Genomic DNA, 20,430 nt, shown 5'->3' on the forward strand with positions numbered 1-20,430 from the left:
CAAGAAATATATGTTAAAAACAAAACAAGACCAGACAGTTGCATATACAATTCTGAACTCACAAGTCAGAACACAGCATTTAAAGTCCTGGGGCCGGATAAGTTCACCTGGGGACATATGTAATCAGAAGGGGCTAAAATCACAGCTTAGCCACATGTTACCTAACTAAGGCAAAGTCTAAGCTTTCTACAACTTTTCTGGTAGGGCTGATATATACCCGAATGTGCTAGAAAATCTGCATATACTGCACAAACAAGTGTTATTATCAAATGTTGAGGAAATCGAAGAGCACAGGAACAAAGAATCATTAAAACTAAGAATGAAAACTCAAAATGTCCTGTCCATGACATTTCCCTGGAAGTAAGTGTCATACAGGGAAATGAAGATGGGTGTCCCTACTGCTAGACCATTGAGAAGGGAAAAGATTCATTAACAAATGCAGCAACTGAAAATAAAACACCACTGGCAGCAATGATTATTTTCAGGGTTCAAGTTTCTAGAGAATGATTACTTTAACACCTGAATTTTATTATGAACACACATTGCTTTTGTTATTAGAAAAACAAAGCTACACAAAAAGATAATGGAATAAATATTTACAATGTCTGAAAATAACATTGATTTGGTACGACAAATGTATAGCAACTCATGAACCAGTTTTAATAAGCTCCAATATGAGACTTGGAATTACCAAAGGATGGATAAAACTAGCCTGGTGGATAATTCTTGCTAAAGCCTAAACTAATGTGTGCTGGTAAGCTTTAAAAAAAAAGTAAAATATGAATTGATTAAATATTTTCAAATGTTTAAGTTTTAAAATATAATTATTCTGAAAACTTCACAAAGACTCCATATATTTTCCTATTACATAGATGAAACGAATGAAGAAGACACTTTTTTCCCAAATAAGTGTCTTTTTTTCCAACTGAATCCATAAAAAAATGTGTTTACGGCTAGAAGGGATTTTAAGAAGTAGCAGACAAACTAAGGACCACAAAATTACTGCTTTACTAACAAGTATGAAAGAGGCAAGATCATTACCTGATCACATTCTTGCCATACTTTAGCTTATCCATATCTACTTACCCTATTTGTATTATAAATTTATCCAATTTAACTAATAATTCCAGGTTTTACTGGAAATGAGAGCTAGGGCTACCAAAAAAAATTCATGTAATCTTTTTGTAATTATAACTATGGTTTTCAATGTTACTGTATGTTTTAAAAATTAAACACTAAGGGGCCTTTGCAGAAAGCTGTATTTTTGCCATGTTTGAAAAAGGAAGAACAGGGCTGGGGATGTGGCTCAAGCGGTAGCGCGCTCGCCTGGCATGCGTGCGGCCCGGGTTCGATCCTCAGCACCACATACCAACAAAGATGTTGTGTCTGCCGAGAACTGAAAAATAAATATTAAAAATAATTCTCTCTCTCTCCCCTCTCCTCTTTCTAAAAAAAAAAAAAAGAAAATAAAAAGGAAGAACACCCTCTAGTTATAGAAGCCCAAAGTCTTGAATAGTAAGAAATAATTTTTATATTCTATGTAAGTCACTGAACAAAGAGTAGAATGTCTTAGTCTCCCAAGTCTCACTCTGGTTCCTTCGGCTCTTATTGGAGGTAGTTATCACTAGGTGGCACTGCCAATCTGATTCAGAACCAGGTTACTGGGTTTCTTAGTAATATGGTAATTTTGTGATCTTTAGTTTGTCTGCTACTTTTTAAAATTCCTTCTAGAAGCTGACATATTTTTATGGATTCAGTGGGAGAAAATAGCATCTATTATCACAGGCTCTAAAGAATCTTTTGTTGTCAACAAAACTGAACTTCTTGAGTAAAGAATTTTGAAACATTTTAAAGAAACAACAACAAAAAAGAAGAAGTCAATTTAGGGTGATTGCTGCACTCATTATACCTTTATCCAATTGATATTACTCCAAATTAAATACTCAAATGAGGTTTTAAATATGTAACTACATGCAAACAAAAATAAATGTAAACATGAAAATATTTAAATCAAACACTGGTGTATTTTCAAATGAAAATTATAACTTAAATAGAAAGAAACAAGATTCTCCAAAGCAAGATGTTTCTCACATCCCTAGGGTGTCTGCAGGACAGACAAGGAGCAGTCAGGGGTTTAGCCTTTCATGCCTGTGATGTGCTTAGGTGGTGCAGAGAAAGGCCCTCTGTCCTCCCCGGTCTCCTGGTCTTTCCACCTGGAGGCTGCAAGTGACAATATGGCAAGTGCCCAGCCCCAGCAGCTTCTGTAACTATTTTGGGCTTGTTATAGGGACTGACAGTGACAGTGAGTCTTTGCTTCACCCTTGCAAATGCTCTTTTCTACTTCTGTCATACAGATCATCAGCTGGCACCTGGAGAAAACTTTCACATAGCTAACAAAACCTCTCTGAAAGCAAAAGTTTTAAAGAGCAAACTTGTCCTTTCAAAATAACAACTATTTTTTAGAGATTCTTATGCTTTTTAAAAAGATAAAAATAACTTTTCAACTCATCAACAAAACAAAATGCAAGTGACATAGGAAAACCCTTAAAGATAACTTGGAGGTGGTTACTTATCGATTCATTAATACATCAATTAATGTGATAATATGCTATGAATGTTGCTCAGAACTAAAAATGCAGCTGTGAGCAAAAGAGATGTGGATCTCTGTCTTTAGAGAGGCTACTTTTTATTAATAATATTGCTAACGTAATGTTTTGAGTTTTGTTTTGTTTTTTTGCAGTTTTAGGGATTGAACCCAAGACCTCACATGTGTTAGGCAAGTGTTCTACCACTGAACTACATCCTCAGCCCCTTTTAAATTTTATTTTGAGTCAGGGTCTCACTAAGTTGCCCAAGATCGTCTCCAATTTGGAATCTTCATGCCTCTGCCTTCCACTGGGATTACAGATGTGTGCCATGGGTGGTACCTGGCTCAGAAATGTGTTTAATGCTGCTAAGTCAGCAGAAACTGATATCACCTGAAATCCTTTTGGAAGTAAGGGTGACATAAACCAATGAAAATTACACTCACTGATCAAGAACCAAGGTGGGAGGAATATGAATCTATGAAGAGAGAAGATACAGAACATACAGAAAGCAAACCATGTTTCATTACCCAGGATTTACACACAGCTGCATGTATTTTTTTTTTTTAGGAGAATCGTTTGCCTTTACCTCATTTTTATGAGAAAAAACAAATAAATACACATAATGGTGGGGGGGGGCTGGGGTTGTGGCTCAGAGGTAGAGCACTCGCCTAGCATGCGTGAGGCACTGGGTTCAATCCTCAGCACCACATAAATATAAGATAAAGATATTGAGTCCACCTATAACTAATAAATAAATATTTAAAAAAAATACACATCATGGGTGTTTTACTAAAAAATAAATTCAAATTCTTACTCCTTTTCCCAAGTTCCTCTTCATCTACATTTGTTTTAATAGTTTCAACTTTGTAGAAGTAAAATAATTAATACTTTAAATAAGGATATGAGTCATTAGTGAAGTGTTGTATATGAAAGATTAATTTTAACACATCAGAAGAAAATCTTCCAGTTCAAAGACTATTTTATCGGGGACCTTCAGATTATAATTTGGCGGTAAGCTGCTCTCCAGTCATCTTCATATCACAACTTAACTGGGTTCCAGTCCCAGCTCTACCCCTCAGTGCCTGTGACCCTGCTTTCCTCATCTCTGAAGCAGAGAGAATACCCCACCTCAGAGTGGTACAACATTGACCGAGGAGCTCTGTGAAATGGTCTCAACAGTGCACATAGTAAGAGCTAAATAAATAGCAACTAGTAAAATTTCCAATTTTAACTGAAGAACTTCATTAATATGTTCATAACAGGTAACTGAAGCCAAAGCTGGGGAAAATGTTAAGACAGCTTCTTTAAAGAAGTTTACATCTCCTGACCCCGCCAAACTACATTCTAGAATACGAAAAGAACTCAGCAAATGAGATTACTGAGCCAATGGCAATTATCATTAAGGAATCTTAGCAAACAAGGGAGGAACCTATGGAAAAGAAGGAAAGTCCTAATTTTCAAAACAACAGAGAAAGCAATTATGCAAAAAACTAGACCGTAGTAAAATTCTAGAACAGATCATTAAAATATGTGGGCACTTAAAAAAAGCATGGGGCCACATGCTGATTCACTAAGGATGAATATCCTTCTTTCACAAAAAACTAAGTCTAGAAAATATGACAGATATATAAGTCTATTATCACAGGCGTTCATATGTATATTTACATATTCTTATGTATGTAAAATATATATAGGTATACAAACATACATTCACCTGTGGTAACAGCCTTTGGACAAGAAGGAGAAATTAATTCACATTCAGTAATAAGATCATCATACTCATTACCAGTTAAATGATTATTAAATGCTACTTTTTAATGTATACATATTAATTCAGAAAGAAGTGAACATTAAAGGGCTTTCTGTAAGCCCTGTTCTGGTAACCCTGGCTTGCTTAAATTAAGATACAAAGCAATCTATTAAAAAAAAAAAAAAGAAAACAAAAGAAAGAAAGAAAAAAAGAAAAGAAAGTCAGTCCTTAGAGAAAGGACTTGTTCTTGAAGGACTTGAAGCTTGGGTCTGCCATCTGGCAAGGAGGGCAAATGTGATGGTGGGCAGAGAATTTAGGTTAAACTTTAATATGAAAAAAAAAGTAAGGTTTTTCCACGTACATCCAAAATTGAAAAAAATACTTTAGTAAGATGTGGATTGAATTAGGGTAGAATACAACTGAGGAAAATATTAGTTCCTACCACCAAAATATGGTTAAGAATAATCAAACCTGAAGTTCTATCTGAGCCTTTGAGAATGAAAGGGGGCACTTTTAAATGTGCTAGGACAACCAATGAAAACTGGGGCTGCCCTGGGCAAACAGGGACACAAGATCACACTAATACAGCACATGCAAAAAGTTCTAGACATTTGAGTTGGTTAAGATTTCAATGTTTTAAGAATTTAATATGTTTTTAAAACATATTAGTTCACTAAGTGCCTAATATATGCCCCATTGTTATGGTTTAGATATTCGGTGTTCCCCAAAAGCTCATATGTGAGACAATGCAGGAGAATTTAGAAGTGAAATGGTTGGTTATGAGAGCCTTTAATCTAATCAGTACGTTAATTTGATGATAAGGATTAACTGGGTGGTAACTGTAGGCAGGTAGGGTGTGACTGGACAGTATGGGTCATTGGGGGTGTGCCTTTGAGGTATATATTTTGTTCCTAGTGAAACAAGTTCTCTCTCTCCCTCTCTCTACTTCCTGATAGTTAAATCCTGAGCTACTTTCCTCCACCACACCGTTCCACTATAGTGTTCTGTCTCATCTCAGGTACAGAATGCCTATGGAATGCTAAATAAATTAGGCAGAAAAGAGCCTCACCACAACATATTATAATGAAATTGTCAAAATTATAAACCAAAGAAGGAATTTTAAAATCTGCAAGAGAAAAACACCAACTCACACTTTAGGGCAACCCCATTAAACAAATAGCAGATTTCTCAGCAGAGACCCATGGCCAGGAGGGTAGGAAATGATATATTTTAAGTCCTGAAAGAAATAACTGCCAGCTAAGATTACTATACCTATCCAGGCTATCCTTCAGAACTGAAGAAGAAATAGAGACCTTCCAAGATAAACAATAACTAAGGGAATTCATGACCATCAGACCAGTCTTACAAAAAATGAATAAGGGAATCCTATTCCCTGAAGTGGAAGAATGGTAACTACCATTGTGATAGCATGTGAAAGTGTAAATTCCACCAAAATATCAGGAACAAGAAAGAGAAGTATAATTGAACATTATCAAGATTGTAAACCATCAAACCATAAATATGAATGAAAGAAGAAGAAATGAACAAATATCAAATGAATAAAGTCAACAAAATGATAGGCACAATTGCTTTCAATAATAACTCTAAATATAAATATAAATGGTTTTAATTCTCCATTAAATGATAAAGACTGATTGAATGGATTAAAAAACAAGACCCAACAATATGTTATCTACAAGAAACTCACCTCACCAGGAAAGACACGTATAGACTGAAAGTGAGAGGATGAAAAAAATGATACTCCAAGAAAATAGAATCCTAAAGAAAGCAGGAATGCCTATGCTTATATATGGTAAAACAGAATGTAAGACAAAAATAGTAAGAAAAGATATTTTAAAAATCACTATACAATGATCAAAGGATTAATCCATCAAGAAGATGTATCACTTATAAATCTATATGCACCTAATGGGAGTACTCAGTTTATACAACAAACACCATTAGACCTAAAGGGAGAGGGCTCCAATGCAATAATAGTGGAGGATTTCAATACCCAGTTCCCATCAATGGATAGATTATGCAGGACCCCCCTTATCAAAAAATCAACAAAGATGTATCAGAGGTAAACTACACTATAAGCCAAATGGACTTAACATTTTCAGAACATTCCATCCAATAGCTACAGAATACACAGTCTTTTCATCAACACAAGGAACTTTCTCTAGAATAGACCATAGATAAGGCCACAAAACAAATCTTTAAAGTTTTATTTTAAATGAAATCATATCCTGTTTCTTTTTCTGAACACAAGAAATGAAACTGAGACAGCAGCAAGAAAACTTTCGAAATTATGGAAATTTATGGAGAACATATTTTTGAATGAACACTGGGTCACTGAGGAAATCAGAAGTTTTTTTAATTCTTTATTTATTTACTTACTTATTTTTTAGTCATACAAGACAGCAGAATGAATTTTGACATATAATACATACATGGAATGTACATACATCAATCATATTGTCTATTCTATTCTGCTGCCCTTCCTATCCTCCTTACTCCTCCCCTCCTCTCCCATCCTTTCTCTCTATTCAATCTAATGTGACACACTTTTTTTTCTTTTTCTCATTACAACATCATATATGTATTCTGTATAATAATGAGGTTCTCCTTCCATCTTCTGTAAACTTCCTTGAAACAAATGAAAACAGAAACACAACATACCCAAAACTTGTGGAATACAGAAAAAGGAGTACTAAGAGGGAAGTTTATTTAAAAAAAAAAGTGCCTACATTTAAAAAAAAAGAAGGATTTAAACTAAATAATCCAATAATGTATCTCAAGGTCTTAGAAAAGTAAATCAAAGAAAATACAAAGTTATTAGAGTGAAATAAATAATAAAGATCAGAGCCAAAATAAATGAAATACAGTCTAACAGAACAACACAGAGGATCAATGAAACAGAGTTAGTTCGGTGAAAATAAAAACAAAATTGAGAAACCTTTAGCTAGACTAACCAAAAAGAAGATAAAGAAGACCCAAATAAATAAAATTAGAGAGTAAAGAAAAGGAAACATTACAACTGATACTGCAGAAATTGAAATGAACATTATGGACTATTTTGATAAACTATATTCTAACAAATTGGAAAATATAGGCAAAATAGACAAACTTATGGACACATATGACCTACTAAAATTTAACCTAGAAGATATTAAAAACATGAATAACTAAAAACAGTAATAAGTAATAAAAAGTCTCCTAACAGAGAAAAGTTCAGGACTGGATCTTCACTGATGAATTTTATCAAATTAGTTAAATGATTTAAGTAACACCAATGCTTCTCAAAATATTACACAGAATTCAAAGGGAGGGAACTCTTCCAAACTCATTCTATATGGCCAGAATTAAGCTGTTAACCAAAATGTGACAAGGACATAGAACCAAAAGAAGAAGAAAACTACATATAAGTATACTTGATAAACATGAATAAAATCCTCAACAAAGTATTATCAAATAAAACTCAACATCACATCAAAACAATCATGCATCATGATCAAATTGGTTTCATTCCAGGGTTCCAAAAATGATTCAACATGTATAAATCAATAAACATAATGTATCACATAAACAGGATAAAAACCATATGATCATCTCAACAGATGTATAAAAAGTATTTGATAAAATTAAACATCCTTCATGATAAAAGCCCTGACAATTTAGGTAGCAAAGGAGCATACTTTAACATGCTAAAGACTTTATATGACAAACTCGTAGCCAATATTGTACTGAATGGGGGAAAACTGAAAGCATTTCCTCTAAGATCAGAAACCTGACAAGGGTATCCATTTTCATCACTCTTATTCAAAGTAGTACCAGAAATTTTAGCCAGAGCAATTAGGCAAGAGAAATAAATAAAAGGCACAGAAGTAGTAAAGGAAGAATTCAAATTATCCCTATTTGTAGATGATATATATGATTTTACACACACACACATACACACACACACACACACACACACACACACACACCCTAAAGACTCTACCAAAAGATTATTAGAATAATATACCTGTAATCCCAGCAGGTTGGGAGTCTGAGGCAGGAGGATCACAAATTCAAAGTCAACCTCAGCAACATTCAGGCCCTAAGCAAATTAATGAGATCCTGTCTCAAAATTTAAAAATGAAATATGGTGGAATGAGATGGACATAATTATCCTAGGTACATGTATGCTTGCACATATGGTGCAATGCTACATTGTACCAGAAAAATGAAAAGTTGTGCTGCAATTGTTACAATGAATCAAAAATGCATTCTGCTGTCATATATACCCAATTAGAATTAATTGAGTTAAAAAAAAAGAATTGCAAGGATCACTGAGCACCTGGAAAACATGTTAAATAAAATAAGACAAGCACAAAAAAATAAAAATAAAAAGAGCTGGGGATGTGGCTCAGTACTTAGGTGCCCCTGAGTTCAATCCTCCCTACCAAAAGAAAAAAGACCAAAAAGATACCAAAGCAATCTTGAGCAAAAAGAACAAGACTGGAGTCATCATAGTATCTGATTCCAAGACAGACATGCTTGTAGACCAACAGAACAGAATAGAAAACCCAGAAATGAAATAAACCCACACAGCTGATTCCCAGCAAAGATGCCAAAAACATACACTGCAGAAAGAACAGCCTCCCTGGGGCTGGGGTCATGGCTCAGTGGTAGCGCGCTTGCCTGGCATGCGTGAGGCACTGGATTCAATTCTCAGCATCACATACAAATAAATAAAATAAAGGTCCATCAACAACTTTAAAATATTTTTAAAAATAACAGCCTCTTTACCAAATGTTGCAAGGAAAACTGAATTTACACAGAAAAAGTGAAATTTGACCCCTATCTCTCACCCTATACAAAAATCAACTCAAAATGGATCAAACATCTTAAAGTAAAACTACTAGAGAAAAAGGTAGCAGAAACACTTCAAGATATTTTTGTAGGCAACGATTTTCAGGACAGGACTCTTAAAAGCACAAGAAACAAAAGCAAAACTTGACAAATGAAATTATATCAAACTAAAAAGCTTCTATACAACAAAGGAAATAGTCAACAGAGTGGAGAAAACCTGACCAATGGAAGAAAATATTATCCAGCTATTCAGCTGTCAGAGGTTTAACATCCAGAATATTATTTATATATATTTATATAAACTTAACAACAAAAAGTAATCCCATTTTAAAGGAGGCAAATGATACAAATATATATTTCTCAAATGACCAACAAATATATTAAAAATACTCAATGTCAGTAAGCATCAAGAAATGCAAATCAAAGCTACAATGACATTCCCTCTCACCCTAGTTAGAATGGCTATGATCCAGCTAACCCACTCCTTAGTACATATCTAAAGCAAGTGATGTCAATAAATACACAAGAGATACCTGCATGTTAATGCTTATTGCAGAATTCTTCACAATATGTAAGATATGGCATCAGCCAAGGTGTCCACCAACAGATGAATGGATAAAAAAATATGGCATAGATTCATACACATACACAATAGAGTACTATTCTGCCATAAAGAAGAATGAAATATTGTCATTTGTAGTAAAATATCCAAAACTATTAAGAAATATCCAAACTATCATGAAATATCCTCATATTACAGATGAGGAAATTAAGGCACAGAGAAGCTAAATAACTTGCCCACCATTACTATGCAGTTTACTCTCTGGCTTACACTAACTGAATGGACAGACCCCCAAAGCCAGTCTCCCTCATCTGTGCATTTAGCTGCTATTATACACAGTATCTTCAGATTTTAGAAAACCTCAGGCTGCACTAAAATACACTGAAGTGCATTCTGCTAATCAGGAATGGCATAATCCTGCTTGCCTCTGTTTCAATAGTACACAACTAGAGACACTGTTCTTGATTCAGGTTCCAATTTTTCATATAAACTAGGTACACTGGGGTGAATTCATGATAGCAAGATGTGAGACCATGAAACAAATAGATGAGTGGAAGGAAATGGAAAAGTTTAACTTATGAAAGACTTTATAGGGTATGAAAATGGTTCAACTAAGTCAATGGCCATACAGAAGCAGACATACTCCACTCAGCAGCATCCAAACTGACCGCTGAGATCCAGGTAGTTCACTAAATAATCTAAAAACTTTGCTGGAAAACCAAGACAAAAGTTTCATGAATCTGTGCTACTCATAACATACTGATATTTTACATTCTATTCTATTCCCATTATATTGTATTTGTTCCTCTTTTTTCTTCTCCCTCTTCCTCCTCTTCTTCTTTTCCTCCTCCTCCTTCTTCTTCTTTCTTTTTTAATGTTAGTCATATCCAGTTAAAATTATCTCACAAATCTGGATCTCAGCCTGAACTCTGAAAAATATTGCTCAACCAAAGAAATGAAAATGCAGAGGATAGACATTATAAGAAAGTATATTTTTGCTCAACATAAACAGTTGCTAAGTTGCAGAGAAGTGGCAATAGGCAATCTCAGGACAAAGGAGTTTCCCATAATACAGGCAACGTGGGTGTCCCCTCTTGGGCTAGGAACACAGTTGAAGGGACTCAAGCATTAGTTAAATGATTTAAGTACAGGAACATTAAGGTTCTTTCCAAACCTAAAGTTTCATTATTCTAAATTACATTTTCATAGTAGAAATACTTTCCCTCAACAATGACCATTTTCCAAAGATTTAGTTATGTTCCAAGCTACCAAGATAGACGGAAGGAAGGGAAGGGGAAAGGAAAAGAAGGAAAGAGGTCAAAGAGAAAGAAGGTAGAAAGAAAACCATTCAGAACTGAATAGCCTCCTAAGAAAATTAGAGTTTTGCTTTCAAAATAGAGCCCAAAACTCTAACTTTCCCCAGCCCAATCAAATTATAAATTGCTTTTATCCAGAGTGCAAAATTTCTAAATGCCCTGTATGAGTAAATGAAGGGGGAAAGGCATCTGAAAATCACTCTGGGCTCTATAATTAGCTCTGATGGTTTCCTTTCAGATCTTTCTGGATGATCAAATCAGAACAGAAGAGCTAAGATGGCTCAGGACTCGATGTGTAAAATAGCTTTCAAAAGGGTTTGGCCGATTCTTTTTGACAGGTATACACACTGCTCAATCTTCAAAGGCAACTTCTGGGACAACCTCCTAACTTCTTTTGAAGATGATGCCAAGAAAAAAGAGAGAAAGTAAGAAGAGAAATCCAAATAAGGACAAAATGAGTGAAAGGATGCAATTGCTAGATCAAAGATTAAAAAGTCCCTTGGACTGCTGACCAGCAAGAACCATGCAACCCACCATTCCCGTGGACTCACTGCACCGTAGTGCATTCTTGTCACAAGATATCTTTCTTAACCCTCAAAGCCATGTTCATAACCAGATTCTAACACCACTAGCACAGCACCAGGTTTGCTCACTGAAAAATACACAAGAAACACGCTTGCCTTACACAGCGTGTACTATTGGTTCATTAGGGATCTCATCAAGGCTTTCTAAAAGAGATAGAAGAGTTCAAACTGGCTAAATGACCCATCAAAACTTCCAAGTGTTCTCTGGATGTTTTCCACCAAATTCGGTTTCCTTAGGAAGTCTCAGAGTGAAAGAGCTGCACGGACTAGAACACAGAAAGACCAATCGCTACTCACTAATTAAGCAAATAAAAAAAAATCAAAAGGTTATCCTCAACTGTAAACTGCCTCCTCCTGAGAAAATGAGTGACTCAGCATTTACCCTCAATTAATCTTCTAAGTACTAATGTTATCCACACATAATAGAAAGTCTTTGGGATTTACATACTTCATAAGTGTTTTTAAATGAAGCAGAAAGTTAGAAGCTTTTTGCTAAGACCATCTGGGCATCCTAGAAATCTGAATCCTAAGTTGGACTCATTCCCACGTTACTATAAACTGCCCTACAAACTCTTAAATCAGGATAGAGTCCTTTGTGAAAAGATGAGTCCAGGAAATAAACTGAAACCAGACTGGAGTTTGGCAAGTCAGTGAGGACAGAGACTTGGAAACAGATGAAAACAAAATAGAGGCTGACATAATTCAGGTAGGCTGGAATTCAAAGCATGCTGGGACCTTGGTAACATAGACCAGCTGGACTGAGATGAGGCCAAGACCAGGCCAGGCACAATCTAGGAACACACACACACTGCAGGAGCATGTCTGCCAAGTGGACACTTGCAAACACAATGCACCATGTCTACAGAGAGCAAGCATGTACTTGGTTCAAGCAGGAATCAGGAATAGGGGATGACCCCAAAGATCAGGCCCTGACCACAAAGTACAGATTAGCATCATATCAAGCTTCTATCCAACAACGTTGTGCTCTGAGTACATAGAAAAACCTAGATTTGTTGGATGAAATATAACAAAGATTCTAAATGCTTAGCTGAGCTCCCAGGGAAGGAAATTCTAGAATAGAAACCAGGGAAGAACATAAATATAGAAATGTCATACTTACACTGATATTTAGGCTGACCAGAGAGTATTTGTTGATATTTTTTTAAATAATTTTTTAGTTGTAGATGGACACAATACCTTTATTTTGTTTATTGATTTTTATGTGGTACAGAGGATTGAACTCAGTGCCTTATACATGCTAGGTAAGTGATCTACCAATGAGCCACAACCCCAGCCCTTGTTGATATTCTTAACTAGGAAGCTTAGAGGATTTGGGTGTGTGTGTATGCAAGCAAGGAGAAAAGTTCACTGCCTAGGGAAGGGTACAAATGTTATATTATGATGCAATGCATATTTGTTTTTATAAAAAAAACACAAACCTAGTACATATAGTTTCTCCTTACAAAGTGGGGGGTACTCTAAACAATGCATATTATTAAATGATTATAATGAAAGTCATGGAGAGTTCAAATTCATTAACCTGTAGACAATTAAACTCAGTAATGCCTAACTCATATTCAATCACAAGCTTCTGAACTATGGCCATTTACCATACCCCTAATAAGGACTGAGGTATAATCACATCATGAATTTCATATGTTTCATATACATGAAGGAACTTAGGTTTTCACAGACATATGGAAATAGATGATAAAATCTTGAATTTGTTCAACGAAATAAAATGGAACAGAGCCCCTCTCTACCCTTCTTACACCTAAAGGGCTACTCTCTCAATGAAGAGATAACAAGGAATCTGTCAATCAGCCTATACACTTGGTGGTGGAAAAAAGAAGACTCCCCAAACATGGGGTTCAAGTTTATATTGCCCATATTAAGAACCCATATCTGAGAAACTAACATTAGAATGGACCAGAAACATACTCAAAATGTCTGTAAAAATCAAAAGCAAATTTTCTCTAGAGCAGTGATTCTCAAACTTGAGTATAGGGTTTAAAAACACTGTTGCCTTGCTCCCATGTGCAGAGGATCTGAGTTAACTGGTCTGGAGTCAATCTGCCCTCCTGATTTTCAGACTCAGTAGTCCTTCTGAAGTGCAGCAAAGACTGAGAAACTGCTGTAGAGACATGCCCCCTCTTCAGGAATACAGGATCTCCCAGGGCAGCCTACCACAAGCCAAAGACATAACTCATCTGAGCAAAAATAGGTAGAAATAATAGAAGACAAAGACACCCCCTCAAGAACTTCAGATAACACACTACATAATAGGAACATTTATATTAATCAAGAGTCAAAAACAAAACAAAGCAAACCACCCTAAACTTCTGATATCAAAGAAGAACTAAAGGAAGAGTGTAACATGAATAGGAAGGTTCAATATGGCTGGATGTCAGTTCTTCCAACTTGATCTACAGTCTGAATGCAATCCCAATCAAAATCTCAACAAGTTATTTTGTGGATATTGATAAACTGGTTCAAAAACTTGTATGGAAAGGCAGAAGACAGAGTAGCCAACTCATTTTTGAAGGAGAACACACAGTCAGAGGACTGCCACTGGCCAACTTCAAGACTTACTACACAATGCTGCCAATCCTTCAGTGGAAAGCTGAGGTCAACATTAAATTGAAAATATTTGAAATGAATACAGAACTATTTCAGCAATGCAGACAATTAAGTGCATTATTGTGGGGGGTGATGTGCTGGTAAAACATGTCTCCCGGCCCAAATATTTACTATTTTTGACAACCAAGCAGTCACAGTTATGGTTGGTAGGAAGCCATACACTTGGGTTTTTGATACTGTAGCACAAGATGACAGATGATGATGGCTGAGTTATCCACAAACAGATCTATTTCTAGTCTGCTTTTCAGTGGTCTCTCCACCCTCATTTGAAAATGTGAAAGAAAAGTGGGTGCCTGAGACAACTCACCACTGTCCCAAGATGCCTTCCTTGATTCCTGGGACCCAAATTGATTTTCCCTCTGCCACCGAGAAACTTGCCAAGAACAAGCAGAAGACTATTGCTCCAGATAGTCTGCTGCCAAGCTGGCCAGTGACCTGCAGGCTGTCAAGCATCTGGAGTGTTCTGCTCCCACACCAGCAGGCCTAAGGACTGCAGGTGTCAAAGAAATATTGGCTGTTCTGGAGCCTCCAGAGCCAAAGCAGAGCCACACATGGACTAAACAAGTGAAAATTCTTTACAATCAGCCTGAAGTCATTCCCTCCACATCTTACTTTTTAGCCTGCTTTAGGTACTCAGCCCTTCACTTCTCCTAAGGCACAGAGGGAAAGGCCCTGCAGTGGGAATTGGAAGCCCAGGTTCTAACTGGGGCTGCACCTCTGTAGGCCTCAGTTTACTCACTCACATGTGAATTAAATGGTTGTCTACTCACACTCACACACAGAAAATTCACTCTAAAGCTACAGTAATCAAGACATTGTGGTATTGGTGAAAGAACAGACATATCAATAAAACAGAACAGAGTCCATAAATAGACCCAAATAAACATAGAAAACTAGTCTCTGACAAAAGAGGAAAGAAAACACAATGGAGCCAAGCCAGTCTTTTCAAGGGTGCTGAGACTGGATGTTCGCATATTTAAAAATGAATTATAGCACTCCATGTAAGATGCAATATTCTAAAACTCTGAGCAGACAACATAGGATAACATCTAGGTGACCTTGGATATGGTGGTAACTTTAGATACAGCACCAAAAGCATAATCCATGAAAGAAATAATTGATAAGTTGAACTTCATTAACATTTAAAACTTCTGATCTATGAAGGACAATGTCAAGAGAATGAATTCTCATTCAAACCAAACGACAGGATAAAATATTTTCAAAAGGCACATTTACTAGAAGACTGATATCTGCAATGTACAAAGAACTCTCAAATCTTGTCCATAAGAAAACAACCCAGTTAAATCTGGGGAAAACACCTGAAAAGACATTTTACCAAAACCGAGATGTCAAATGAGCATATGAGAAGATATATCAACATCACTTGTCCTTAGGGAACTGCAAATTAAAACATCATGACACCACTATACACATATTACAATAGTCAAAATCCAAAACACTAACACTACCAAATACCAGTGAGGATGTGGAGAACAAGAACTCACAGCCATTGCTGGTGGGAATGCAAAATAGTACACTCTGGAAGGCAGTTTGGTGATTTCTTATTAAATTAAACATAGTCTTACTGTATGGCCCAGCAATCATGCTCCTTAATATTTACTGAAAGCTTACATGAACAACAACAAAAAAAACCTGCACACAGCTTTATTCATAACTGCCAAACCATGGAAGCAACCAAGATGAACTTCAGTAGGTGAATGGATAAATAAACTGGGGTACATCTAGATAATGAATTATTAAGCACAAAAAAAGAAATAAACTATCAAGCCATGAAGAGACATAAAGAATCCTCAAATACATATTAAGTGAAGGAAGCCAACCTGAGAAGGCCACACACTCTATGATTCCAACTATATGACATTCTGGAAAAGGCAAAACTGCAGAGATGTAAAAAGACTTTGGTTACCTCTGGTTGGGAGGAGGTGGGACGAACAAGCAGAGCACAGAGGACTTTCAGGGCAGTGAAACTGTTCTGTATGATACTGCAATAGAGGGTGCCTGCCATTGTGCATGTGTTCAAGAACAAAACCAAGAGTGAACTCTACTGTAAACCATGGACTTGTGAGCAGAATGAAGAATCAGTGTGGGCTCCTGGCTTTTAACAAATACACCACTGCAGTGCCGGATGTGAACAAGGTGGAGGTTCAGGGAACACGTGGCAACTTCCCCTCAATTTTACCATGAACCTAAAACTGCTCTAAAAATAAGTTGGTTTTTTTTAAAAAGAATTAATTATGGATACACAATCACATCAGTGAAGCTCAAGCACATTATGAGGACTGAGAAGCAAAAGAAGCCAGAGTTTTCATGCTTTGTGATTCCATTTATGGACAGTCTGGACCTACAAGAGATCAACTTATGATTTTTTAACTTTACATGATGTGAAAGCAACAGTCATTCAGTAGAAACTACACTTCAAATTCTGAATTTCTTGGGGTGGGTACTGAGAATTAAACTCAGAGGCACTTGACCACCAACACTTGACCACTTGACCGCTGAGTCACATCCCTGTTGAGAGCCATAGCCGAAGGGGCCCCAGCAAAATTCCAGCTGCCAGCTGATGATTGGCTCCTCTATGGTGATGTTCATTGGGCTGTTTCCCCGCCCTTTCACACCACGGAGCTGCTCATTGGGGGACTTTTTTGGCTCCGCCCATGCGACCCAGCCAATCGGCCTCAAGAGCAGGGGGGCGGGGGGGGGGGGGGGGGGGTTGAGAGGCTTGTGGGAAGCCAGTGGTGGCAGTTGGGCTCTGAGGGAATTCCTGAAGAGCTTGGGTGGTGCGGTGTGTGTGTTCTAAAAATAAAGTTCATTTCTGCTTGATTAGTGGCTCGTGAATTGTGCCCAGCCAGACTGCGGCACATCCCCAACCCTATTTTATATTTTATTTAGCGACAGGGTCTCACTGAGTTGCTTAGTGCCTCATTTTTTGCTGGGGCTGGATTTGAACTCAGGATCCTCCTGCCTCAGCCTCCCGAGACGCTGGAATTATAGGCATGTTCCACCACACCTGGCAAATTCTGAATTTTTATCTGTTCTCAAGCTAATAATATACAGAATAATACTTTCTTGAGAATCTGGGCAGCTTCCAGTGAGCCATACCATCTCCAGGGTAAAGAACCAATACCTTTCAGTGTACCATCCTACTGAGTTGCCACATGCAGTAGGTTAGGTATATGAAATGCACTTTCAACCTATGATATTTTTAACGCACAATAAATGAATTAGGATAAAACCTCACCATAAGTAGAGGAGCATCTGCATGTGAAACTTCGGGGGGAAAAAATCTAACCCATAGTAATATCAAATAGATATTGTTTGCCTAGAGCCACTGTGGAGGGTGCAATACGGAAGGAGCCCAACAGATATTTGGGGTTGATGGAGATGCTCAGTATTTTTATTATCACAGAAGTATATACATTTGTGACAACTCATAGAACTACACATTTAATACAGGTCCACTTTATTATATGTAAACTATTTCTCAGTAAAGTTAATTTAAACACTTTCTTTCCCCTTTCCCAGAAACACTTGCAGCTATTTTCTATGCATCCTCATCATGACATGATTTTCCTACATTTTCTTTTCTTTCTTAACTTTATTGTTATCTCACTTTTGAAGTAATATTTTTTTCGGTCAGTCTGATGAAGATTGGCATCAGGTGAAGTCTGGAGCAGGACCCTGAAGCTCTCTGTCCTCCATGCTGCTCACTAGAAAAGGGGCTCTGAACTGATCACTAGGCAATGCTGAGCTGACATGGATCTGGGGCGAACAGTCTGGGCCTCTCAGAACACACACTGAGCCTGGATCGGCTGAATTCAAGCTCCCGTTCGGCTGCTTCCCGCAGACAAACAGCTGTGACTCAGCACTAATCCACCCGGCTGAAACAACTGGTCAGCCCTTCTGATCCTCCGGAGGTAAATGCCAACCGAGCCTTCATAGGTAGTGGCCACAGGTTTGAAACGGGGCTTGGGAGAGACAGTAAGGACCCACCCGTTGCATTGGTCACCCGGCAAAGGGAAACGAACTGTTGCTATTTGCAAGAAATACCACCATGGCAGAGAACTGACGTCACCAGACTGCGGCGGAGGAGATAACTTCATTGAAACCTGCAGCTACAGCATCAAATAAATTTATAGGAGTAAACAGTAACTCAGCAGTCAAATAGAACAAGAAGTAACATGAGCAGCTTAAAAAAGCAAGGAAGAAAAGGAGTACAAACAATGCAGGACAGCCTAAATATTCAGGAGGACCTAGAGTCATCAGAAAAATGGTCATATAAAGAACTCAAGGAACACCTTAGACAGATGGAATGGAACCTTAAAGAGGATACAAGACAGCAAATTCAAGCAGCGAAAGAACACATTGAGAATGAATTACATAAACAGATAAAAGAAGAAGTTAAGCATCTTTATCAGGAGATAGAGATTATAAAAAATAATCAAACAATAATTCTAGAAATGAAGGAAACGATAAATCAAATTAAAAACTCAATTGAGAGTATCACTAACAGAGTGGAGAAGTAGAAGCCAGAACGTCAGATAATGAAGACAAAATATATCATCTTGAAAAGAGTCTAGCCAACTCAGAAAGGCTGGTAAAAAATCACGAGAAAAACATCCAAGAGTTATGGGATAACATAAAAAAACCAAACTTACGAGTCATCGGGATAGAAGAAGGTACAGAGATTCAAACCAAGGGAATGAGTAACCTGCTGGATGAAATAATTACAGAAAACTTTCCAGAAATAAAAAAGGAAACAGATATACAAATTGAAGATGCTTACAGGACACCGAGCACACAAAATCACAGTAGACCAACGCCAAGACACATTGTTATGAAGATATCCAATATACAGAACAAAGAGAAAATATTAAAAGCTACAAGAGAAAGGAGGCAGATTACATTCAGGGGTAAACCAATAACGTTAACAACGGATTTTTCATCACAGATGCTGAAAGCAAGAAAGTCATGGAACAATGTATTTCAAACACTGAAAGACAATGGATGCCAACCAAGAATTCTGTATCCAGCAAAATTAAGCTTCAGGTATGACAACGAAATAAAAATCTTTCATGATAAACAAAAATTAGAAGAATTTGCAGCCAGAAAACCAGCATTGCAAAGCATTTTGAGCAAAACACTACACGAGGAAGAAATGAAAAACAATAACCAAAACCATCAGTGGGAAGTGCCTCGGTAAAGACAGAGGGCGAGGGGAAAGATAATCATGGAGAAACAAACTAAATTTTTTTAAAAAAGGATAAATAATCAAACATGGCTGGAAGTACAAACCATATATCAATAGTAACTCTAAATGTTAATGGCTTAAACTCTCCAATAAAGTGACATAGGCTGGTATCATGGATTAAAAAAACAAATCCAACAATATGCTGCCTCCAGGAGACACATCTGATTGGAAAAGACATACACAGGCTGAAGGTGAAAGGATGGGAAAAAATATACCACGCACACGGTCCTCGTAAGCAAGCAGGGGTGGCCATCCTCATATCAAATAAAATCGACTTCAAGACTAAGTTAATCAAAAGGGATAAGGAAGGACATTATATCTGTTAAAAGGAACCATTCACCAACAAGACATAACAATTATCAATATTTATGCACCAAGTAATGGTGCTGTGACATTCATAAAACAAATTCTCCTCAAGTTCAAGAATCAAATAGACCACAACACAATAATTATGGGTGACTTCAACACACCTCTCTCACCATTGGACAGATCCTCCAAACAAAAGTTGAATAAAGAAACTATAGAACTCAATACCACAATCAATAACCTAGACTTAACTGACATATATAGAATATATCAACCATCATCAAATGGATATACTTTTTTCTCAGCAGCACATGGATCTTTCTCAAAAATAGACCATATATTATGCCATAGGGCAACCCTCAGTAAATATAAAGGGGTGGAGATAATACCATGCATTTTATCTGATCATAATGGAATGAAACTGGAAATCGATGATAAAAGAAGGAAGGAAAAATCCTACATCACATGGAAAATGAACAATATGTTACTGAATGATCAATGGGTTACAGAATACATAAAGGAGGAAATAAAAAAATTCTTAGAGATAAATGAAAATAC

At 36.8% G+C, this 20,430-nt stretch overlaps 1 pseudogene; it reads left to right on the forward strand.

Annotated features, from left to right (window-relative positions):
- The first annotated feature begins 14,335 nt into the window (after nt 1-14,335).
- Nucleotides 14,336-14,951, forward strand: LOC113185655 (cell division control protein 42 homolog pseudogene; annotated as a pseudogene).
- Nucleotides 14,952-20,430: the final 5,479 nt, after the last annotated feature.

Source organism: Urocitellus parryii, chromosome 9 (assembly GCF_045843805.1).
Source record: "Urocitellus parryii isolate mUroPar1 chromosome 9, mUroPar1.hap1, whole genome shotgun sequence".
Taxonomy (NCBI): Eukaryota; Metazoa; Chordata; class Mammalia; order Rodentia; family Sciuridae; genus Urocitellus; species Urocitellus parryii.